The following is a 27,840-nucleotide window of genomic DNA, read 5'->3' as shown; positions in this document are numbered from 1 at the left end:
TGGTTTAAAAAATATATATATTTATATATATATATATATATATATATATATATATATATATATATATATATATATATAAAATAAAAGGGTTGTTTTAAACCACATATGCACATATTGATGGTCTCCCAACACTTCGTTTAGCTCATTAAGTTGATTCTTGATTAAAAAATAAATAAATAAGTAATACACAATTTTATATTTAAAAATGGATTTTGGTCCATACACATTAAGGACTGACATAAGAGTGGAAGTCTGAGTTATTGTGAAAGACTAAGAGCACTTGGTCTTGTGCAGAACCCTTTGCAGGAGTCTGGGAGGTGAGCTTGCTCGTACATGTCAGGCATATGGGGATAGCTGACTCTAGGGGTGATTGGGGTTGCCGGCAAGTGCTAGAGAGTCATCAGATTTCCTTCATGGAAATATCTGTGGGAATGGAAGGTCTGTTGAGTGGTTCACTGGCAGAGTGGCCACTGCATGGAACAGGCTGGTAAAATGGAACAGAACAAATATTTGTTTGGATATTTTAAGAACAGCCTGAAAACACATTGCATGAACAAGTGAATGGTATTCTGGCAAAACTGGATGGGTATTGTTGCCCGTGCTTGAAGTACTGATATGTGTGTATGTAAGGATGGAAATATACTTATAACAAATAAAAAAATAGAAGGATCTCATAATTTAAAGTCTATGGACTGTATAAACATGCTTGGAAGGAACTAATAAGAATAAGCATTATCGCTTATGGTCTCTCAAATAACTAAGCAGCAGCCAAAAAAAACCCACACACAGTAGTTATATAATGTATGATTTTAGTAAATCTAGACATAAAATATATAATTGTCATATAAGATGAAGCAGTCTGCTGAATTAAGATATTAAAGACAGGATTTAATAACATGGGCTTGTGTATAATAACACTACTGTCTTAACTTGTCATAAATGACATTGAACATCAAGGGGAAGCATGATGATTTTCTTATACAAGTAAATATGCATAACAAGTCATGTAATTCCTTTAACTTGAATTGTAGTTTTTGTAACCCATCTTGGCCATAAATAATACTTAAGCAGTTACCAAGGTAACTAATGTTTTATACATGACATCAAACTGACAAAGTTGTTCAAGAGAAACAATAGAAGCCTGAACTTGAAATGTCACAGAATGTAACAATCATATTCCAAACAAATAGTATTAAATTGACAATACAAACTCAGTTTAATAACACGGGCTTGTGTATAATAACACTACTGTTTTAACTTGTCATAAATGACATACACTATATTGAGCATCAAGGGGAAGCATGATGATTTTCTCATATAAGTAAATGTGCATAACAAGTCATAACAATTGCTTTAACTTGAATTGTGGTTTTGTAACCCATCTTGACCATACATAATACTTAAGCTGTTACCAAGGTAACTAATGTTTTATACATGACATCAAATTGACAAAGTTGTTTGAAGGGAAACAATAGTAGCCTAAACTAGGAATGTCACAGAATGTAGCAATCACATTCTGAACAAATAGTATTAAATTGACAATAATCACTAAGTTTAACCTTTGCTGTTTATACAAAATAGAATGTTGCCATTTAAATCTAAAAACTTTCAATATATACCATAAAATGGCAATTTATAAATATGGAAAAGGAACTTGTAATCATTAATAACAATAAGTGAATTTGTTCTTTTTAGCCTATAATTTCACTCATTTTATAAGAAATGACAGATATGAAAATCCTTAAGTGTAGGAAATGGGAGGAAGAGGGGTGCACTGATAATTAAAATGCACTAACTTTCATCAATGTTCACATAAAACAAACTTGATCCTTTAAGTAAGTTAGCAACAAGCAAAGTGATTACTTAAATGCTGGCAAACAATGAAATATAACATCTGATATATCCAGTAAAATACATTGTATTATAAACATTAGGTATAAATATTATTACCATCTATTTATATTAAGTAATAAGTTTTGAAAGACTTCATCAATAAGTCTGAATATGTTAAATAACTGTGTGCTATAATCTTTTACTGAGGTTTTATATATGATAATCCCACTTTACTATGATTGAATTAGAATCTATCTTTCATGTAAATATTAATTGCTTATACGATAACTAGACATGTATATCGTATTAGAATTCTGTCTAATCTACAATAGTACTATATCTGTTCAAAATAATATATCTATTGCTTATTCCTGTTACAAATATTCTCCTTATGATAATTCAATTGATGGAGCTCAGATGTTCTGGATTGTCAATGTATGAGATATAATCTGATGGATTTAGGTTTATCCATCAGATTAGGAATTATTTTCATTCCATGGCTAGTGCAGATCTTAGGTTTGTTAACATTTATTAATTTAAATTTGTTATTTCACAAAAACATTTTAATATGCCTAACCAAAGCATTACTTTATTGGTAAACACTCAAAGTATAAAACTGATTATTTCCTTTAAAAGCTCAAACATATACTTTTTAGTTATCAGAGGAAAATGTTTAATAGCCACAATAAAAAAACATAGTCTAAATAACCTAAGATGGATTTAACTTTATTATCTTTAAATGCCAATGGCTTAAACAATCCTAGCAAGAGATCAAATCTACTGAAATATTTAAAATTGAACAAAGCACAAATTGTCTTCCTTCAAGAAACTCATTTCAAAACAAATGGCAATTATAAATGGAATCCTAAGTAATATATGTTATTGGCACAATCCAGTTATAAGACAAAGACAAAAGGGGCAACAATTTTATGGAAAACAAATGTGATTAATCCAGAAATCATTTATAAGTATGAAGATAAAGGCAACTTAATATTAGTAGGAGATTTTAACTGTATGTTTGATATTTCTGAAACTACAAATAAAAGACCACTGCGTACATCTGCTATATCAAAAGCTTTAAACAAGTAGGTAGAATCATTTCATCTTGTAGATACTTTTAAATTTAAAGAAGATAAAGCTTTGTTGTTTTCCCATCAAGATCACTGATTTGGTACCCAAACTAGAATAGGTAAAATATTTGCTGCTCATGACTTACACTATAAAATCATTAATTTCTCAATCACTCCCTGCCCCTTTTCAGACCACAATTCATTGATACTAAAACTTCAAAATGGGTACAAACCATTAATCTTTAACTCCAGAATTCCAGCATATATAACTAAAATTAAAGAGTTCAAACCCTGGTTATTATCTGAATTACAGTTCTTCTTAGATATTAATTACATCACAGAGATAAATAACATAGTTATATGGGACTCATTAAAAGCTTACAGATCTAGGATGTTTGCTCGAATGAGCAAACATCCAAATCCATAACCACCAAACACACTTTAACAAAAGCACTTTTATCGAAAAAAAGCTTTCGTTAAAGCATGTTACTAAAAAAAAAAAATACTACATTAACATTTTAGCAGGGACCCCTGTGCCCCCCACACTCCCCTACTTTAATATTCTCCCTCTGAGACTGCACTATATTAGGGAAAAGGGAATTTTCCCTTATCCACACCATAGTACGGCCTCGGCAACAGGCATACTTATGCAAAAGTGCTTCTTCGGTTAAAAGCACTTTTGCATAAGTATGACCAGCCATTTGGGTTTTGGACGTTTGCTCATTCGAGCAAACATCCTAGACCCAAGCTTACATATATGGTAATACCCTAACTTGCTATAAAAAATCAGAGAATGGGATTCTGAATTATTAAATCTACAAACCAAACTTTTGTGAGTAAAAGGTGAAAAAAAAATCAAAATCATTTGGAGATGAAATAGAAAGTAGAAGTATTAAACAATAAATACAATGAAATTCTAAGACATAAAACTAGTTTAGCTTTAGAAAAACTAAAAATGAATACTTTGGCCACTTCTCACAAATATCTACATAATTTATCCACAAGAATAAAAAAACAATCAAAAGCTAATAACATTAAAAGTATCTTCCACGAAAAGAATGGGAAAAATGTTTCGGATATAGGTGACATTCTTGATGCCTATAGAAACCACTAAATGGAACATTTCCAAAAAGAAAATATACATATCGATCAACTAAACATAGATGAAAAATGTTCTAATATAAAAAAAACTGAAAAATTAAAACTAGATCTGAAAGCACCCATATCCTACAAAGAAATTACAGATACAATAAAAGAGGGTAAAAATAATAAAGCTCCAGGTATAGATGGCATAATTATGAAAATATATAACCCTTTTCTTCAAAAATACTATCCTTCTTCCATAAAACTCTTTTAGAAATTCAGTCACAAGCTTTAATATCACCCTCTTGGAGATATTCCTTAATCACACCAATCCTAAAGGAAAACAAATCCCCAAACCTCTGTACCTCATATAGACCTATGTCATTATTAAATAATGACTATAAGATATTTATGACAATATTAACTAACAGAATGAAAATGCCACTATCCAGAACAATAAATAATGATCAAACTGGATTTCTATATCACACACATGACAATATTAAAAGGATAATTTCTCTTATAGATTACATTAATAAAGAAAATAAAGAAACACTCATAACTGGCTTAGATATAGAAAAATCCTTTGGTTCCCTAAACTGGGACTATTTATTCAAAATCCTAATGCTATTTGAATTTCCTGCATCCTTTGTTCATCTCCTAAAGAACATATATATATATATATATATATATATATATATATATATATATATATACACACACACACACACACAAATAATTTAGCATATGTTAAGTTAGGTCCTTTTACCTCTGAATCTATACATATAACAAAAGGCACTAAACAAGGATGTTCCATGTCACTGATGCTATTTGCTCTGGCTATTGAAATATTGGCAGATTCAATTCATAACAATATAAAAATCAAAGGAATAGATGTTTATGAACAATACAATTCTAAAGTAATGCTATTTGCTGATGATATATTACTAACATTATCTAATACAAAAGGGACATTAGAAGAATTAGATATAGTAATTGACAAATTTCATATTACTTCAGGACTCCATTTCAATAAATCAAAATCAAAATTTTTATTTTTAAATAAAAAAAGAACTGCAGACTAAGGGGGTTCACATCATAGGGAAACAAGAATATACCTTAAAATATCTAGGAATTGAGTTATGCAAGGGTAATAATGACTTAGCCTCAAAACACTACAATATCATCAATACAATTAAAATCTCTGTGGAAAAATGGAACAAAATAATATTAACATTTGAAGATGGACTACAGTTAATAAAAATGGTTTTACTGCCCAATATTTTATATATAGCCTTGACAATACAAAAGGAAATATACTTAAAGAAATAAATTCATGCCTAATACAATTTTTATGGTTTCCCAAAAGAAACAGAATAGCTTTAATAGATCATATCAGACAATGGAAGCAAGGAGGATTAAACTTTCCTGATATAGAAACATATATAAAAGCACCAATATCTAAAACAATCTCAGATTGGATAAGTCTAAATTACTCTGCAAATTGGAAATAATTACTAACTGTAATATCAATAAATTAATTTGATTTACAAAAAAATTCAAGTAACAGATAAAAATAATTTTCCATGGCACATATTATGTATTAGTATACAATATAAGATAACTAAACCCACTAAAACTCATATGATTAATTATTACATTAACTCATTTAGGAAAATTATTAATGCAAATATAGATTTAAAAATCTGTTTTGATCTTTTAACACCATTTATAGTCACAAGAACTTTCTACATAAAATATATAGAAAAATTATTAATTCTTTGGAACAGAAAGGATTTGTTTGTTGGCTCCAATGTATCAAAGAACTAAAAGTTTTAGATATGCAAGTAATAAAAACAACATACAAAATTCCACAATAGGATTGACTAACTTTACAGAGTATTCTGTCATATTTGCAAGATTTAAGTAGAATAATTAACAATTCTTCATTTAAAGAAATACCTAAATTTATAAAATACATATATGAAATCATATATAATGACTTTGACATGGGAAACACTATTTCAAAATTTTACAAAATATTGATAAACTATAAAACAACACCCAAAACCTCATATTGGAAATATATAAAAAAGGATACAGTTAACTGAAGATATTAAAACAAATATCTTATCAATAAAATATACATCCTTTACATAATACTGGAAAGTTTTTAATTGGAAATGCTTGCACAGAGAATTCTTAACCCCAGATCGAATCAGTAAAATTAGTTCTTCCATAAAAGGAATATGTTGGAAATGTGAGCAGTACAGACTGCAGATTGGAACCACATTTTCTTTGATTGTGTTAAAATTAAGCCATTTTGGAATGGTATTAATAACTTTCTACAAGCTTTATTTAATGAATTATTTTATTGAACTAGAGCTCTTGTATTATTAAATGTGAACGAAGGTCCTCATTTGAATATGTCAAACATGTATCTAGTATGGTCTATACTTGCAATATCAAGGAAGTGTATAACAAGAAGATGGAATACAAACACAATAGCAATTTTGGAAGATTTCTACAGCCTGCTGAAGACCACAGCATTATTGGAAATTAAAATTGAATAACTAAGAATTTATCCAAAGTCATTTATCAACAACCCTTGGGTAAAAGTCTTATTGTTGACTGACACTATACAATAATTGATCAGATAATGGATTGGACATACTTATAAAGTAACTGTATACATTAAGATCTGTTATAATGTCAGGCTAATATAAATAGTGTACATAGTTATTTAAGATGTTATGTATAAATACTATGGAATTCATTCAAATGTATTTGAAAAATAAAACAATTTTTGAGAAAAAAAAATCAATTTTAAAACAACGGTAGATTACACCATAAAAACAAACACATCAAAGCTGTTTCTATATAGTCATGATTGTCTTTATATATATTGAAATAAGTGTAAATTATGGAATTGGAATTAAGAAAATAATATGCTGATGAAAAATATGAATGCAAAGCACCAAATTAGTAAACTGTTGAATGAAATTTGCCATTTATATATATTTTCCTAAATCAACATGCAGTATAATTTTGGGTAGGATTCATAAGGATATAAAAAAATGTGCAAAACCATGAAAACTGGCATTGCATTATGGATAGTAGTATGGCACTTAAAATGTGATTCATAACAGAAGGTTATGTGGATTTATGAATGTTTATATAATCTTAGTGTGGAGTGGCTGATGAAAAAGGTAGTAATTAATGAGCCTTGGGGGCTATAAATCAGGGCATTGTATGCATAGTTCTTCAACATTCAATCTGCTTTCACTGATTCTCATGTCAGAAGTTAGTACTTTCTGTAAAATGTTAGCGTGCACATGCAAACGTAGGAAAAAAAGTAGTTGAATTAACTTGAATGCCCAATGATATATACTTCAATGATGGTAGCTGGAAGATACAAGCACCACATGAAAAGGTTGCAACAATGCTTGCAGTTCTACCCTTGTCAGACGTTTGGTATGCTGATTAATCAAGAGTAGCCTGATCATCACAGAGTAAAAAGAAGAATGCTAGACATCATCTGAGATGTTCCATGTTCTTACCAATTAATTAGTAGTTTGGTTTTTCCCTTCTCTTCCACTGGCTATGAATGTCAGTTCTGTAATCCACATCTTAGCTACAGGAACAACATCCTACAATGTAATTATGCCACAGTCTTATGTATCAAGGACACTAAACAGTGCTGTAATTTACATTTTGCAACAAGTGGGGGAATATATACAATTTTTCCACTACCCTCTCCAGGAATAATGAACCACTATGCAAGCACTGCACATGGTAACAGTTCTACTGTTGGTGCTTTGTGCAACAGGCTGCTCCAGTATAGGTATATGTGCCCCCCCCCCGGATGCTGAGTTGGTGTCATCATCAGTCAGCTTGTATGCATTGTGGATAGTATCACCACCATTGTGTCTTGCAAGTACAGTGGGACTGCCCACACTACTTCTTATGAAAAATGATTAGCCTACATCAAGCGTACATACAGAGGCAGACCACAAGGCTGCTTTGTAGATATTTGCAACTTAGCGCACTGGTAAAGCCAAGGAAAATGTACAAAGAAGAGGTAACAGAGAATACATCAAGACTTACTAATGTAATGCCACATATCCACTTTCCCCAAGGACAATGACCCTGCTAAAAATTTTTATTGATTAACTGAGGAGAGGTGCAAATCACTAGAAAGTCAATCGTGTATTAGTCAGGAATGTGTTTGGAATCTAGATGGGGTGTTCAAGTGTCTGGATACTTCAGAAAGTATGATTCAGTGCTTGCTAAAAAAGGTAGGATGGACACTGCTGACCTGTGCCTTGCTGTACAATATATGACTACAGTGGAGAATGGCAACAGGGTAATAGACACAGCAGGTTTAAGAAGAGGAAGCTGCAGAGAAATAACACCATCAATACATGCCACATAATTATGAGTTGTAGAATTTCACTAGTATCATTGAGTACCTGTATGCAGCAAAATATGTCAGAGATGTCCAAGTAATATGTATAACACAACTGTCCTCTTAAATCCACAATAAAATTGTGATTTAGTAAAAATAAGGTCCATACGATCCCACTGCTATGACCAATATGAATCACAATGAAATGTATTCAGTGTATATGCTGCATACATTGTATATCATACAGGATATCCTTTGAAATAATTATCATAACTCATTCTTGTTATATTTATCATAAAAGAAAGAAAGAATAATTAGCCAAGTACTAGAAGGGTCTGTTCAGTTACTGGATGATCCTGTTTTTCTTTCATTATGACACAACAGCTGAACAGACTGCTTTCACGGGTTTACCTCTTTCAGCAGAGTATCCAACTCTCCATGGATGTTCACTCTTTGCAGAATTCTTTGTTCTCCATTTTAGGAAACAAAAATAGGTTGATCATTCAAAGATACCTCAGAGACTATTGTAGCAATAACATTGTTGAACACCCACCCACCCCCACCCCTGACATTGTACAAGATGGTGTTAGATACTTTATGTATTCAGAACTGTTTTTGATTGAGATAACTACCACTAAGAAAAGTGTATCTCTGAACAGATACTTTAAGAGACACTGATGAAGGCTTTGTGATGAAACACACTTATCTGTGAGACTATGCAACAAAAATAAAATTAATTGTACTGTATTTCAGCGTTGTGGTGTGTATTTTGCAGTGATAAATTATGTTTTTGTGTTAGTTTGATTTCTAAGCACTTTACACATCAGGGAACTGCATTTGCAAGGTTCTGTTTCTGTATTTGTAAATACTCATCCAATTATCCAAGTCCTGTTTAAAAGACCATAGTTTATTACACTGCTTAATTTGCATTGGGAGTTTGTCGCAGAGGTGAGAAAGGTACTGAATGATTAATCTATTTATCTGCCATGTTTTATTTATCTGTTGATGAAGAGTTAAATCCCAGATTCTACTATACGTGGGTCCATTTGATTTGTGGAGACACAAGAGATGCAAGACCACAGGGTCCCTAATGGCATGGAAGGTAAGGCAAAGATCTCAGAAACAGATAGATAAATAGAAGCATAGATTCAGAAGTTATCAAATGAAAGACACATTTTCTAGTAGCTTACAGTTTTTAGTCCAGTGATCTTCTTAGTTTGAAACCTCTGGGATCTTTCTAGTTGTTTGACATATCTAGTGAAATAAAACTCAAAGCGGACATTGTGCTCAATAACTGGACTAATCAATGCAGAATATAAGGAGACAGTGGCATCTTTAGTCCTACATGATATCTCCTTGGCAATTAGCTGTGCTACGTAGAAAGACTTTCCGACTACTGGTGTTACATGATGATGAAATAGAGGGAATTATCAACCTACATTCCAAGGTCCATAACAACATTCTCATTTTGAAGTGGGTACTATGTATGCAGGGGCAAGGGGATGTTTACCATATTTGACAATATTTTACTTTTATACATTTAATATAAGCCCATTTGTAGCACACTGCTATTTATAAGTTAGAGATGAAGGGTTTAGGCATCAGAGGGGGTCTTGACAATGACTCCCAGTTTGCAGTCATCTGCAAACTTGGTTAACCAGAGGTCTTAGTTCATTGTCTGGATATCAGAAAAATAAATACTGAACAAAAGAGGTCCCTGCACTGAGACTTGTGGGACATCACTAGTCACCTTGATGCTTCTTAATGAAGTACCTGCTCCGAAGCATAGTTAGGGTGAAGTGAAAGAGGCAGCCTGCACAAGGTGTTAAGGTGCACAACTGGCAGATCCATTTGTTTGTTTGTTTTGTTAGTTTAATGTCCATCACTGAGGGCAGGAGCAGAGATGGAGGGCTTCAGAATGGACCATTTTTTTTGCTTTTGTTGGGGTATTAAGAACATGGCATAGAGGGGTGCCAGGTTGGGGAGCAGCACCAGGTACCAAATTAACCAGCTATGGTTCTGCACCAACACTCATACTCTGTGAGTTCTGTCTTCCATTTAATTTACAATCTATAGTAAATTAGGTATAATAACTATGATATCATGGGAGATGGTGTCAAAGACCTTGACCAGGTCTTGGCGTGCTGTGTGGAAATTATAATCATATCAACAGCCTGTGTTATCTTTTCAAAGAAGTTAAGCAAATTCATTAGACAGATTCCACCCTTGATAAAGCCAAACTGCTGTAGGTTTAGTCTGACAAGACTTTTGGTATCATAGTTTATCATTTCAGTTATAACATGTTTCATGGCTTTGAAAATGAAACTTATCAAGCTGATGTGCCTATAATTTCCAGGGTCAGTGATGGGGCCATCCTTATGGAGTAGAATCACTATTGTTGTGAGTCAAACCTCAGGGGCAAAGCCTGTTTAAAATGGGCTCTGCCAGGGTTTATTAAAAACCTAAGTATATTATCAGGTCCTACAGAGGAAGTATTTTTGGTCTTCAAAATGCCTTTCATACATGTTCTTTAGTGATGATGGGGTGGATTGAGAGATTCAGGGATAGTTATCTCTAGGGTTAAATTCATATTGAATTTGTTTGCTAGTATGTTGGCAGTGTCTACTGGGTCAGATTAGTAGGTGCCATTTTGAATAAGTTCAGGGAAATGTTGAATGTTATTTCCTAATTTCTTCAAAAATGCCAAAAAAAAACAAGTAAACTGTTAAAACCACACAAATGGCACAACTCAGAAGGCAAATCTTCTATTTTAATAACTTGAAGCACTTTTCATTTGCACCAAAACAAACTTCTTCAGAAGTAAAAGAAATACGATCCACATCACATTTATAAAACAAAGTGGAAGTGACGTATTGAAACGTACATTTAAACCCACATTACTACTTAAAGCAGTACATAAATATAAATACATTTAACTAATAACACTTTGAAACTGAAAACCAGAAAAACAGAACAGTTGAACTTCAAGATATAATGGACAAATTTAATTTTAGTACAGTAAAATACATTGCTATAAAAGGTGTACTAAATGTTACTCTGCATTCGATGCAAAAATGACTCAGTCTAAGTAAGCTTCCATGAGAACGTTGAACACTGAGTTAAAAAACAAACTGTAAACAAATTACATTTACATACTTATAAAAATAAAAGGCAAGATATTTAAATATGTAATTAATTTCCAATCTCACTTAATGCCCATCTTTCTCATCTACCCAGATTTTTACGTTTAAGTATTCAACTGATAGAACACATGTCATTGAGACCTGGAAATTTACAGGCATTTAACCTAACTTGCCAAGCAAGTTCAAGTTCTTCTGAGTTTCAAAGTGTTATTAGTTAAATGTATTTATATTTACGTACTGCTTTAAGTAGTAATGTGGATTTAAATGTATGTTTCAGTACGTCACTTCCACTTTGTTTTTTAAATGTGATGTGGATCGTATTTCTTTTACTTCTGAAGAAGTTTGCTTTGGTGCAAACGAAAAGTGCTTCAAGTTATTAAAATAGAAGATTCACCTTCTCAGTTATGCCACTTGTGTGGTTTTAACAATTTCCTTATTTCTTAACAAAGCTATAGAAGGATTTGCCATTGTCCATAGTTTCAGATGCTAACCTGAGTTCATGGGCTGCTTTAGTAGACCTAACAGTATTTTTTAAGTTTTTTATTATATTTCTGATATTATCCTTGATTTGGAGGTCATTTGCTCTGTTCTATACTTTAAAGTGTTTGTTTTTTAGTGTAGAGTTAAATTATATTGGTGGACTACCAGAGTGGTTTGTTTTTAAATTTCCCATTATATCTAAAGCCAGTCAGGACTGCTAGTTCTATACACTTAAGAATAGGTATATAACTTCATTGTAAAGCTACTTGCTGTGACAATATTGAGGCTGATGATAGTATAAGCGAATTTTGAAACTTTATCATAGAACTTAATGAGGTTAATACAGTTTAAATCCCTGAATTCTAAGATATTAGTTTCAGAGGGTTCAAAGATTTTGAAGATGGAAGTCATTAGTTTATGATCCAACTTAATTGAGGAAGGAGATATCAGCAGAATAGTGCATGAAGAAGGCATATTCGTAAGGAGCAGTTCAAGAATATTTTGACCCTTAGTGCATTTGTTAAAAATCTTGTCTGGGAAGTTGTTGTTTATTAAATCTATGAATTTTTGGGTATACCTGTAGATCAGAATGTGTGTTGTGCCTTTAAGAGCTATTCCAGTCTATGAGCATGTGCATATAAGTACTGAGCATGTGCAAGCAAGAGTGCCATTTTGGGTGAGCAGCCAGGGTGAAAGCATGTGTGTGCGTAACAGTCAGTCAGTTAGTTTGTTTGTTAAAGTCTAATGTTACAGTTATCCATCCTGATATGTTTGTGTGTAATAAACTACTTAAACAAACACCGAAGCCTCATTGTCTTATTTGAATACACAAGATGAGCGGCACTACCCTACATTGCAGGTATAGGCACTTGGAGTTTATTGAAGGATAGCTAAAGTCTCCCAAAACAAGAAAGCTCTTGTTTATGGGGAGTTCATCAGGAATGTTTGTGTACCTTACATGATTTTCACGGGACATAGAGGATATCTCTTAACAGGCTATAAGCTGCTGGTCCTCTTTAGTGTGATTTGGAGTACAATAGTTTGAGGCTTTCTTGGAATCTCTCTAGAGGTGATATAGTCTTGAACAAATATGGAAACACCACTACAGTTGCCATTGCATCTGAAGGCATGGCAGGTGTAAGATCCACTTATGGAGGAAGTGCTTTGTATACATTTAAACCAAGTCTACATGCAGTTTTACTGTATGGTATCACAAACATCATCCTCAGTACAGACATGTAGTTGTTTTCTAGACATACCATAGATAGCACTGTTCCACTTGTTGACCTGGGAAATGCATTACATACATCCTTTGGTTGCTTATTGTCCTGTAAGTGAATAATATTTATATGATTATGGCATACATTATTAAAGTAATACTGTAAGAATAACTGCACCCAGAAGTAGAAATAAATTACATTACAGGAAAGGTCGTTATTTGTTGTGATCCTTGTGAGGCAGACATTTTAAGACGCTTCATACAGGCTATGTAATCTAAACTTTCATAGCTATAATTGGATTGTACAGGTCATGAAGGACAATGTTGCACTGTGCTATCAAAATAGGATGGAAATGATACCATGATTATCCAAAATGTGTCCAGCAGATGTGAAAGAATTTTCAGTACTTTTCCCTTATCGGAGCAAGACTTTAAACGCAGTTGCTGAGCTCCAAATCCAGTGTCTTGTAATGTCTTTTTGGTCTTAATCTAACCAGGTGTATGTGAAATATTTTACTGGGTAATATTTAAAAAAGGAGATGTCACTTCTACATTTTATACACACGTGGTTAGACTAAGACCAAAAAGACATGAGAAGACACTGGATTCGGAGCTCAGCGACTACATTTAAAGTGTTTCCCTCTTGCGTTGCAGCTGGACAAATCAAATTACAAAATAGCAAACAAAACCTGGGAAAGCGTAACCTTGGCAAAACACTAATATTATATGTCTGTCCGAGTTATCAGTGCATTACAAAGATGGTGGAACTGCTGCAGACAAATAAAAATCATACCAGCCGGACAAATCAAATAAAAAAAAAATGCGACCAAAATCCGGGAAAACATGACCTCAGTTAAACAGTGATAATATATATTATATCAGGTACATGATCACTACTTTAACTCCTGTGCATTCTATGGTTATTTCCGTTGCCAGGGAAAGCCTTTTAAAGCACTAGCTGCCGCTTTAAAAAAAAAAATCTTCACAGCTAACAGCTGTTTCATTATTCCGATCACAACTGCCAGAAGCCAGATAACTGTAAGTAATGAAACTGTGCTTTTGGAGGAGGTACACACAAGCATAGTTGTAATGGGCTGCATAGTGTTTAAATTATGGAGAAATGTATTTCTTTGTACTTTTTTTGTTATCGGAACCACACTTTAAACACGGTTGCTGAGCTCCGAATCCAGTATCTTGTCATGTCTTTTTGCTGTTAATCTAACCAGGTGTGTATAAAATATAGTACTGGATAATATTTCAAAAAGGAGATGTCAATGCCACATTTTACACAAGACCAAAAAGACATGAAAAAACACTGGATTCGGAGCTCAGCAGACACGTTTAAACTGTTACCCCAATAACGGAAAAGTACCAAATTTTCATAGCTATAAGTTGTTCATTTACTTGTTTCAACAGTCTGTTCTGTTGCTAAGCTACCCAATTTAAATTTCTAGGTACCCAGAGGACAGAGGATCTCCAATGCATGTTGCAGAGAAAGAAAATATTTTCCATAAGTTCTGTTTATGGACATCCACCATAGATGAAACATCCATGTGAGAGTGCCATGGCCTTCTTACCTGTGAACTAGTTAATGTTGGCATTTATGCTGTGTACTTGTCTAGCTTCTAAAGCACCATATTAATGCACATTATATATATATATATATATATATATATATATATATATATATATATATATATATATATATAAAATGTACATTAATCCATATTTCAACATTTAGATGAAAGTACCATTTTTATGTGAACAGTTCATCAACAAACTACAAAATTGTAAATACTTACACTGCAGGTGGGGCTACCAAAGGACCCTATATAATAGTTGTACATTAATTGTATAATACAAATGTATCAGCATTTTGGTTTGAGTTCTCATAAAATGTATGCATGTTGTTCAAGCCATACTGCCCAAAAGGGTGTGCGTCATTGTAAAAATAATGCATGGCAGTGGTGTTCTGGGGCTTAACACCACAGGTACAGAGCCTTTATACACCTGGGTGGCATTATTTTACAACAGCATACAAATCCTGGAGGGAATTATTGCTTTTAGAGAATGGACTACCTGTTGAATTGTTTATTTATTTATTTATTTTTGTTACTATATATTTTTTATATTTTTGATATGAAATAGATCACCTGACCAATATTTCAAACTTGCTGTATTATATGTAATTGTTGTTGGAGGAATAATTTTACATGCAAAACATAACTTATGTAAGTATTCAATGTCTACACACACACACACACACACACACACACACACACACACACACACACACACACACACACACACACACACACATACTCAGAAGCACAGACAGGATCCAAGTCTCATATACCTATACATGGAAACATACACATTCAGAAATACAGACATACAAATTCACATGCATATGCATACACAGACACTTACACACCTAGCACTCAATAGCCACTTTGTTGAGTGAACACATCCTGAGATATCTCCTTATTAGCAAATTAATAATAATAATAATAATAATAAAAAAACAGAATGCAAGCCATTGCACCCCCCCCCACCTTTCTGTCACAGATTTTGCTGCTTACTCCTAATAATTCACTGAAGATTAAAGTCAGTCAGTAATGTCAGACACTGAGAGTTTCATACTTTTTAAATCCGGGCTGATGGACTGCCTGTTGTAGTCATAACTGTCTCTCTTGCTTGCACTCTTACACATGCATGCAAGCATACACACACACACACACACACACACACACACACACACATACATTTTTCTTTTTTTTTTTTTATTTTAGCAAAGTGCTGTATAGCAAGCATAAAAATGCCATTTGTTTGTATTTTTACTGTCCGAGCTTCACAGGAGCTCAATATGTTGCCATTAAATGGTGGACTTTGTATTTCAGCGGGCAGTACCAGTACATTAACTTCCTGATGGAGAACGTTCATTCTACATTCAGAGTGGCGATGTACAGGTTGCCCATTCTCCAGATTGTATTACTGTTACGTGTCAACTACATTAACACTTTTGCAGCAGGCTGTGTGCAGTACTTCTACAGACACCTGCCTTCTGTACTGATTCAGGTTCTTAGACACTCAGCAATGAGTTTTGGGTCACCAGAGCCATCTTATCACAGGGGATGGGGAGTTGTCTGATGTATACATGTACTGGGGACAGCGCTTATGATATGCTAGCCAACTGCTAAGCTCATAATTTTGCCTTAACAGTACACTGAACTTTGACCAACTGCAGGCTCTTATTTGGGTTGTACAGCAGTGTGTTATTTTCAATCCTTCTACTGCATGATTTTACTGCTGTGAAGGTACGTCTTAATAGAACAAGTGATATACCGTGACATATATACTACATGCAAGCATAGACCTGGGAAGGTATTATTGAACAGTCCTGTACAAATATAGTAGCATAGCAAAGGGAGTTTAGATCTAATTTAATCAGATGTTTTGTTTTGTGTGTGCACCAGATTTATGCTACATGGAAAGACAAGGAAATGATACAATGATGTCATAGTAATTTTTGTAGTTCTTTCAATAAACATTATACAGTAAACACAGTACATTCCCCACAATCCTTCCTTCCAACAGCAAGCTTTGCTACACTGTGAGCATTCATTTTTCTTATGGAGAATAATCGCCATGCCCTACATCAGTAACATGAATCTGTGTGGCTACATAGGCAAAATATCACTCAGATGTCATGTGATATATGAGCATGATGCAACAAAGGGCAGAGGTTGAGATACAGGGGCAAAGCACTACAGTTTGCATATACATGCATTAAACAGGTCAGGGAGTGGGTTTTGTCATAATAGTCTTTGCTTCCTCAGACTAGGAAGGAGCTCTGTGAGTTAATAGCACTACTAATGAACAAGGTATGTATGGCTATGTAATGAGACATGTTTATCATCCTCTGCTTCTGACATGCATACAGTCAGATGCAGCAGCCTATAGTGTCCCATTATGTATACTATCTGAGCATCACTGTAATGTACACTATGCAGGAGATGCCTCTGCTGTCCTGGTCTGTGGCTTTGGCCACACTGGCATTTGCATATCCATGCATGCATGTATGCATGTCACAGGCAGACTGCATATGCAAAGCTATGGAGTCCATACACTATATACGTAGTGTGTGTGTGTGTGTGTGTGTGTGTGTGTGTGTGTGTGTGTGTGTGTGTGTGTGTGTGTGTGTGTGTATGTATATATATATATATATATATATATATATATATATATATATATATTTGTGAGTACCACACTTCTCAACTGTACATATATTGAAAGAACATACTTATTTTCAGATTTTCAGGCCTGATTTTTTCCAGCACATGATGTACCTATTTCTGGAGGTATGACCATATTTTCATGCTCGATTTACCCATTCATACATTTTTCTGAATCCCCCTAATCACACTTGATTTTTAAGCTGTCTAGTATACAGAAAACTATACTATATGACCAACATACTATTGGCACCAATAATTTAAAGAAAGAGGCTACACATATTATTGTTCCCTATTTCAGAAGCAAAAATAAATGACCGTGTGTGGCAGAATTTTATAATACGGTTCATTAAAATCTTTAAATTTTAAACTGGCTCAGATGTTGTGCTTATAGTTTTCACCTTTTTTGTCACTCTGTTTTTTTAAACGTTTTTCTGAGTAATATTCCACATTCCTGCTGGAAGCAGGAAAACTTATGTCCTATTTGGTATTAAGATTATATACTAATTTGCTGTCCAGATTTTTGGCTGGATGACCTACTTTTCAAGGGACTTTGTATCTATTTTCAATGTCTGCAAGTTGAAAGGTATGCAAAGAATGCATGACGCACTTTTCTTCTTGGACCCTAGGCATGCCTTGACTATTCTGACCAATAACTTTCCAGCATCCAACAGAGGACAGCAGAGGTATTATTGGGACATTTAACTTGAAAATACTAGATAGGTTCCTGAATATGTAGACAGGGTATTTGAAAGACTATATATTTCTCCCCACGACACCTCGGGAGAGCGCCACTGCCATCATCACCACTTAATGTAACATCTATGACATCATCCTTAATGCTGAGTGCCACTGACTGCATTACAGCACCATGTAGCCCACATAAGAATATTTAATGCTGCAGGAAGGGCCATTATTCTTTGAACTGCCAGGTGATCTGCAGTACAGATGGCCTCATAACAAAGGTATTTTGTTTCAGGTAGTATGCATGATGCCAAGAAACTGAACATGCATGATCTCTATTATAGCTTTTAAGGATGGATAACTTCCTGAGTGGCATCTAGTTTTTAATTGTATGTTGAACATTATCCAGTAATTACTTATGCGATATGATGTGGTCGTGTTCTATACTGAGCCCCCAAATTATATTTCTTGTATCACAGGTTAGGGTGACTTTCCTTTGAGCCGTGGCTGATGACAGCAAAAGGACAGCCACATAAATAAAGCAAACACCATTATAATGTTATCTATAACCAGACCTGTGATATTGCAGTGTCATGTATAAATATCATTGTGACTGAACAGCCGTCCTCAGATTTCATATTAATTAATCAGCTGAGCCCTTTGCTTTGATCAAAACATCAAAGCACAACTTCATCTTGCTAAAAGTAATGACAGCATTTTTATGTTGTGCAGCTTGCTGAGATTCCTCAGTTTTATTCTCAAACAACTTATCTGATACTTACATATTTGTTCTTCTGTCCGCTTTTCCCTGTTAGGGGTCGCCACAGCGGAACTCCGGTCCACTAATGATTGGCAGTAGATTTTTTTACGGGTGCCGAGGTGCCAGCTCGATGCCCAACCTTCAACGAAGGCAAGCCCATTCTACGCATGTCTTTCGAAAGCCACTTGACCGCAGGGGGACACATATATACAGACGTAAAGTTTCTGAAAATAATTTTTGTGAACTAATAGGTAAACTATCATCTTTGTTCTCTTAATCACCAGCTTTTTCTTAAATACCTTCTGGATGTTTCACAGAAATGTGTAATTCGACTGTTAACATTTAATTATTAATGACTTACCATGTAATTAATCAGATCATGGTGTTTCAGTTTATATCTTGGACCACAAAGGTGGGGGCAAATGAAAAAGACGTGATAGTTTAGAGTAGTCAAGCAACCATCAAGTCTCTGGAAGCTGAGAAGAAAACAAGAGTACATGAAGAAATGCAACAGGAATACTGAAATAGTAGTATTTAAAAACATCTGAATCTCTTGTTAAAAGGAGCAGAAAGACAGATTAATATTATTTAAATTCTTCAGAAAGGAGGTAACTGATTCAGATCTGCCTCAGCAAGTTGTTTAATAAAAGCTTACATACAATTGATTACTGTTATGATGTGCTAGAATAATAAATAAACTATTCCTTTTCTACTTCTTGTAAGTCATGACTTAAGCCACAAGAGTTTTAGCAAATGCAATACATATGGACAGTTTTGTGTAGCCAGTAAACCATCACATTTTTAGGGGAGGAAGCTAGGCTACAATGAACAGATAAGAACCTGTCAACTTCATAGAGACAGTGAGAAGACATCAGGACTGAACCTATACTAATGAGGCAGAGATCTTGCTTCTGGTCCACACCGATGCCATTGTTGTCAGCTGTACCTCAGCAGCAAATATGCTAGATGTTATTCAATGAAAACCTATACTTTATTATTATTAGTAGCAGTAGTTTTTCTAAAGTAAGTAAACTGATTCTTCTAGTACTCTTTTTGGCCATGAAATATGCTACAAAGACTAGCATAAATGCCATAGAGAGGGATAGTTTATTTCTTAATTAATACTTTTTAACAGCATGGCTGTGGGAGGTAGGATGTAGAGTGGAAAGACCAAAGAAAAGTCCAGCAGACATGGATAGGGCATGAAGACACCAGATTACCAGTGAAAAGCAGTCAGGATTGAACTCTGAACCCATGAGACAATAACCTTAATCACTGCTTCATCATTTTGCACATAACTTTGAGGTCATGGGCCTATAGCATATAACTAGGAGTTGAAATTATTTTCTTGTAACCAAAAGAGAAAGATGACTACATGGCAAAATACAAAATTAGAGTATGAGCTGTCAAAGCTGAGTTTCTGAATTGCAGCACAGTTTAACCTCTTCAAATAGAAAGGTTTTACCAAAGAGTATTTTTTTTACGGTGAAGAGGTATAAAATGGTAGGATATAGTCATTGCTGATCTTTTTTTTTATTAAAAAGTTATTTCATATAGAAATAAATTTAAGTCTCAGCAATCTCTTGACACAGTCATTTTATCCTTTTCATTGCTATTCTATATTATCTTTGACAGGCTATTATTAGGCCACTGACCTATCTGAAGCCCTGCTCTCTATGAGTTTCACTGCTGTCGTTTTTGCCTACAAAGACATTCCATTCTTGACATCAGAATGAATTCTGCCTGATAGCAAGGTTTATCATACTGTACTCATTTATAATCCTGTCATGGACTAGGCCAGGTATCGGCAATATATGTGATCTGTTGCAGATGCTCCTGTTCCTTTGTGGACATTTTTTCTTTCATTTGTTATAACTGCACATTTCTTATCTTTAGGCCCTTATATTACTGTTGGAGAATTTGCTGTGATAAATGCATCTGACAGTATAACTTCAGTTCTTATCCAGAGGTTTTATTTGTTTGATCCAAATTCTTTTGTGATATCTACTTATATGAGGATTTTTTTTCCTTGTGGTTCATGGCTTTTGGAGTTTCTGCATTCACAAGTCTGACTTTATTAGTCATTTATTAGCTGCTGACTAAGGCCTCATGTTTGTACATAAGCTCGGGTGGCTGCATTGTAAAACTTACATCTGTCAAGTGAAAAATTAATCACATCATCTCTTTGTTCCAGTTTTCACTATCAGCAGACCAACATGGCATTTCTCATTTTTCACTTATTACTTAAAGTAATACAGGTACATTAGGATCTTAGGATCATAGCAAGTTACTAGGCTACTGGCCCTGAGGCCCTTATAAGCCTAGCCAATAAATTAGCCCATGTTCCCACAAGTGATCACCCGATACCCTGTCCAGCAGAGACACAGGTGGAATCCCAGGGGTGTATTTTCTATTTCCCATTCAGTCATCCAGGTTCCTCTTAAAGAGGGATGATGAAGTACTCTGCTTAACTTGGAGAGGGAGTCGATTCCACAGATAGGGGAGTCTCTGGGAGACAAATCTGTCCCACCAGAAAGTCCTACTGATGTTGCAGACCAAGTTGAGGTTTTGAATGCGGGTCACACAAGTGGAGTTTGGCTTGCGGATATGCAGCAATTTCATCAAGGTGGGGTCAGAAATTGCTCTGTATGCCAGACATAGATCACCTCTGAGGAGTCTGTATGAGATGGAGTAGAGGGACAGCGCTTTTAGCCTATCCATGTAGGATAGATTTTTGAAGCCCTGGATTCTCCTGGTCAGGAATCTTTGTGGTCTCCAGCTGCTGCAAGTGCCTTGCGAGGTACATGCCAAAAGAGGCATTATACTTAATGATGGGCCTGATAAGGAAGGAATACAGGGAAATTATGACTTCCTTGTTCCTGGAAGAAATACCCTTGTTAATGAGGTGAGCCATGTAGAAAGCTCTCTGTACAATGGAGGCAACATGGTGGTTAAAAGTTAGATTGCTGTCAACTTGGATGTCCAGGTCCCTAACAATTGCTTGCATGCTTAGGACATTGTTATTAATGTGATAATTTGTGGAGACATCAGGGAATGATGATGCAGTTTTTCACATTTAGTTTGAGGCTGTGTTTCTGGCAGCAGTCATTTGCCTGAGTGAGGCCCTCTTGTAAGGAAACAAAATGCAGGACAAAAGCACTTCAAACACCCAGGAATCTTCAGCTATTCAGCTCTTTAATAGCAATAGGACCAAAACACAGTGCCACACTGGAAGGTAAAGTAAAGCGCTTTTCATCTGGTGGAGTGAACAAACTTCTTCAGACAAATAACAGCAGGCACAGAAACAATTTAATACACACACACACACACACACACACACACACACACACACACACACACACACACACACACACACACACACACACTTCCCTTCACCCCCTAATTAATCAATTATTCAATACAAAAACAATTAATAAATTACAGCTTGTAAACCTAATTTAAAATCCATTCCTTAAGAACAGCTAGTTCATTACTGATGTTATAAACAACAACCACGTCTGCTATCATGATATGCCAACTATGAATTTAAACATAGGAAAAGTAGAACATCATACCTAACATGATATATACTTTATAAACAGAAATAAAAAAATTCACTAACCTAAAATGTGTTTTTAAATACTTGGGATTCAAAATTCATACCATTCAACCCCACAACTACTATAAAGTTTACCACCTTACATAAATTGTGCAACTGTACATAATAGGTCAACCATGATTGTCAAACTAACGTAAAATCTACAATTATAAAGTTGACAAAACCCATATACCACAACTCAGAACACATTATCCTGATGAAATAATCATGACAAGAACACTTGTAAAGATGTATATTATCTATTTAGGCTTTTCAGTTTCAATAAACATTGAATGGAGCACCCGTCATTAATACCAGGAAAATGACAAGCATCTAGGCAGATCTGCCACATCAAGTCTCATTTTTCTAATAATAAAGATCCCAGGCCTCCCCTTATACCTCCAGCTACATGGTCTATCACTCTGAAGTTAAAGTTATGTGTGGGCTTCATTTTAATGTGGGCAGCTAATGCATTTTTGACCTTGCCTTTCTAGATAACAATAAAGGTGCTCATACACTTGCTCCCGCAGTCTACGATCCATTTTAACAACGTAAAATACGGGGCATAGATAACATTGGATGAGGTATACTGCATAACTTGTGTTACAGTTGTACTTGCCTGACAAAGTCTTATAGTTGTTGTCCCTAATGTTGCATGAATACCCTATATTCATGTGTTTACAGAAGTTGCAAGATTCACATTTGCTCATCCCAGGATTCTTAATAGCTTTATGTTGTTTCATTTCTATAAAGTTTTTCAAATTCATGCCTCTCTTAAATGTAAAGGAGGGAAATGGACCTAACAATGTGCGTAATTCTAAATTATTACTAAAAAGGTTCCAGTTCTTCTTTATAATTGAAATGATATGGCCACATTCAGGACTAAATGTTAACATAAATGACACCGGTGACCTATTAACCTTTTGAGGGATGTTCATCCTGTTACATGGTGACAAGGAACCTTGTAATAAAGGTGAATAGAATCCACTAGATCTTTTATGCAACACTTCGTCCATCATTTCTTTAATAAGCTCCCCTGGGTAACCTCGAGTAAGGAACATATCTGCTATCTTGCTACATTCTGCTATAAATTCACTATCAACAGTTACCATCCTTGCCGCTCTGACTAGTTGTCCTTTTATTAGAGATTTCTTCTGGTGGAAAGGGTGGGAATTGTTGAAGTGCAATAAGTGTTTGAGAAAGTGTCTTTCCTATGGATCCTGGTTGCTAACCCCTTCTGAGAATGAGCTTTAAACACTTTAATATCCAAGTAAGGTATGACTTCTGTATTGGATGTGTATGTAAATCTTAAAAATGTGGTGGTTTGATTCAAGTATTCCACAAACATTTCAGCTTCGTCCCCACTCCCCTTGTATAAGATAAGGATATCATCTAGGAACCATGTATACAAGAAAAAAATGATCTGTTAAATGGTTTTGTGAAAGAATATAATTTCTTTACCAAAGGGCCATCACTGAATTTGCAAAACTGGCCCCATATGGGGACCCTATTGCCACCCCTATTTTTCGTAAATATAACTGGTCATCAAACAAGAAGTAATTGTTTGTTAAAATGATGTCCAATAGAATATTCACTAGCCTGATCTCTCTATCTGGGGCACCTTTCAATCTCAAGTAACGTAAAACATAATCAATACCTTCTTCCTGGGGTATGGATGTCTATAATTCCCTGACGTCTATAGTTAAATAACTGTAAACATCCGCCAACACAAGCAAGTTTAGTTTACTTAAACAAGCCCACAAGTTTTTTACAAATTTGTTCCTCGTCTGCTAAATATTTCTTCAAGATGTTATCAGCTACTTTCGCCAAGGGGTATGTAATACTGTGGCGAGCGTCATCCAGGGGTCTCATGGGTGGCTCTGTCAGGGATTTGTGTATTTTCGGTAATCCAAATAACACTGGTGTCCTTAGGCTGGCATAGATAAATAATTCAACAAATTTAAGTCTATAAGTTGTTCTATAAACAGATCATTTAAATGTTCTTCTATTTTTCTGTAAGCTATGTTGACTTCATTAAGACTGACTTTGGTGTACCTGTCGGTGTTCAACATAAGGCTCATCTTTTGAATATACCAGTCTTGTTCCATTACAACTAGTACACCCCCTTGTCAGGTTTAAATGTTCTTATGGGTAAATGGCAAAAATCTATAAAGGCTGCCCAATCATCCCTATCTACATTCTCCATTGATTATGTTTCTCTAAATGTAATCTCCTAAGGTCGATTTCACAAACTTTCTCAAATTTGGAAACCAGTGGGTGGCTAATAGGGTTAAAAGTACTGGAAATATAATATAAAGATGCCTCAGGTCGCTCCCCCTTAAATAGCACTTGCAAATTCAGTTTCCTGATAAATTGCTTAAAATCCAAAATTGTGTGGACAATATTCATGGATTTAGAAGGCACAAAGGAAAGTCCCAACAGTAATAATTCCACTACACAAGGTTCAATCTCATAAGGTGTGAAGTTATAAATGGAAAAATCCCCTCCTCGATTTGCAATCATAGTTAAAGGGGGAACTAATTGTTCATTTACTTCTAGTTTAGATTCTAAATAGGTGTCCAGCACAATAATCCCTGTTGTATTATGTCTACATCACTAGGGAGATGATAACAGTACCCAGCTTGCAGTCATCTGCAAAATTGGTCAGCCATACACTTCTGGTTTTGGCTTGCACCTCGTAGAAGTATATTCCAAACAGCAGGAGCCCCAAGACTGATCCCTAGGGTACGCTGCTCATTAAGGGTCTACTACTTGAATTAGCTTCCCCTATTTTGACTGAGTCAGTTCTATCAGTGAGCCAGTTAGCTACCCATCTGGTCACATATGGAGATGGTGACTTTGAAGGTGATCACTTTGTGGTCTGATCTTATCAGGGATGATGACATTGCAGGGATGCTGCAGTGGTTCTCTATGTTGGTTAGTACCAAGTCCAAGATGTTCTCACCTCTTGTGGGGGTGTCAACCAACTGATCCAAGGCATTGACATTGACAAAGTCAAGGAATCTTTGAACATTTATGTTCTGTCTTGAGTAGCTCTTCCAATTAATGGTTGGGTAGTTAAAATTGCCCAGCATCAGGGTATAGGGTTGAATCTTAATAGCTTCAAGGAGGTCCAGATAGGCAGCATGGGCTCCTGAGTCAACGTTGGGGGCCTGTAGCTAACTATGATTTGAACAGGCGTCTTGTCAACCGTTAACTGCACCTGGAGCATCTCCTGTCCATCATACTGTTTGATGAGTCTGGAGGTGTATATATCTTTAATATATATATTGAAACAACACCTCCTTTGGCTTTGCTGCCTTCAGTTTGGGGTCTGTATGTATAATAGGATGAGTAACCAGGTAAGGCTGGGGTGCTGTCCACAGTTTTGAACCAGTTTTCTGTGACTGCACAAATGTCAGCATCTTCCAAGTTTAAGAATGCTTGCAATGAGTGCAATTTCATGTTGAGACCCCTAGCATTCAGCGGCATGACCCTTAAATTGCATTTAGATGAGATTGTCATGTTGGTAGTTTTGACCTCAAGACATTGTCTGAAAAAGGAACTATGGAGGAGACAAGAGCCTTTGCCAGGAGCCTGAAGTCCAAGGGAGACTAATGCAGGCCATCTCTGGCAAAGCATTGTGGTCTGTCGATCATGTCTTCCCAGGCCGACAGGTACTGGATCCCCTTAGAATAACACCAGAAACTAAACCAATTGTTAAAGTCAATAATTTTTTGTTTGTATTGAGGCATCATTTTGGGTGATGGTAGAATGCTGGTTAAGGCTAGTGACATACTTGCCTGGCACACATATTCGGTGAGTTCAATCATGTCTTTCTTCATATAGTCCAGAGAGGTATGTCTCAAGTCATTTACACCAACATGTACTATGACAGAGTCATAGCAGAACTTGTTGAGGGAGTTGAGTGCATGGCTTGATGTGGCGGATTCTGACACCTGACAAATACTACAAAGAAAATTAACAGATCATAACAAAGACTTGTTTCCTTTTTTTGGTTTCTGACCATAATGGTCCTTTAAGGGAGGAAAATGTGGCCGTACATTCACAGCAGTTTGTATTCTGATTTGAAATGATCAGTAAATGAATGTCCTTTCTGATTCTGCTCTACACATCTTAGAAAAACCTTTTATTTCATTTAACAAAAATACCCATCAGCTGGCATACTTCCTTCTTTGCTTGTATCTTTAAAATCTGTTTTTATTCTGAAGTGTTTAGTAGAAGCTGTTTTGCACCCTACAGTTCCCTTTGACTGCTTTAATTCTGAGTATATCCCTTTCTTTCTAGCATAGCATCAGGACCCATTTATTTTCATTTCTGATCAGGCAAGTAGCTGTGACGTACAGGCTGGATTTGCTTTCTTAGACATCCAAGTGCTAGTCAAGGTTACTTAATCTATTGTTATATCAAAAAGAAAAGCAGCTGAAAGATGCAAAATTTCACATCTCAGATCCCAAATTTTAGTGTTCTCTTGCGTAGTTATACACCTACGATGGAAAACACCTGCACGCATATAAATGTCATTTGCCATATCAAAGTTTGCATTATTCTAAAGCCTGCTTGTACATTTCAGTTGCACAGTATACAGCAATCAAGGATGACTCATAGCTTGGGAAGCTGACTGAAACAGGCTATAAATAGCAGTATAAATATTAACTCTTTGTTCTCTTTGAACTCTGTGATTAAGCTCTGACAATGGAAAACAAGTACTTTTCTGCAGCTCTTGGTCTAGTACGCCTCACTTTCCCTAGTCATTATGCTTTGCGTGCTCTTCATATATTTAAATATGTTGTTACTCTTTTTTGCTATAAAATTTAAGCAAGAAAGTCATGGAATTGGGAATAACCCAATTACTATGTATGATATTGCATTATACAGTTTTTTTTAATGCAAAAAGCATGTAATTATCTCTTGTATTTTGTTGCTAAAGACAAACCTCTAAATGTTTTCCAGTAGCTGCAACTTGCTGATATCACATCATGATGGATTAAACCCACAGTACTGCATTAGCTAAATTAGTGCATAGCCTAGTTTACTTGCATGATAACAGCAACAGTAGAAGACTTTTAATTACTGGAAAATGATGTCAGCTATGTTTTGCAGGTGGGACACCTAAATTATTTTGGAGAATTAATATGCTTGTTGTAGTATTAAAAACACTAAGTCTATTCTTCTAAATATGTAACCTGTCTGGGTCACCATAATGCTTTGCTGCTACATGTAAACCATTGTATGAAGTCTTTAATGATGTCATTTTATAGCTGTGTTTTTTTAGAAAAAAAAAATTGTACACATACCTGTGCCTA

This window comes from Protopterus annectens, chromosome 10.part0, assembly GCF_019279795.1.
Source record: "Protopterus annectens isolate FY-2018-M chromosome 10.part0, PAN1.0, whole genome shotgun sequence".
NCBI classification, from domain to species: domain Eukaryota; kingdom Metazoa; phylum Chordata; order Ceratodontiformes; family Protopteridae; genus Protopterus; species Protopterus annectens.
Note: the sequence above shows the minus strand (reverse complement) of the source record.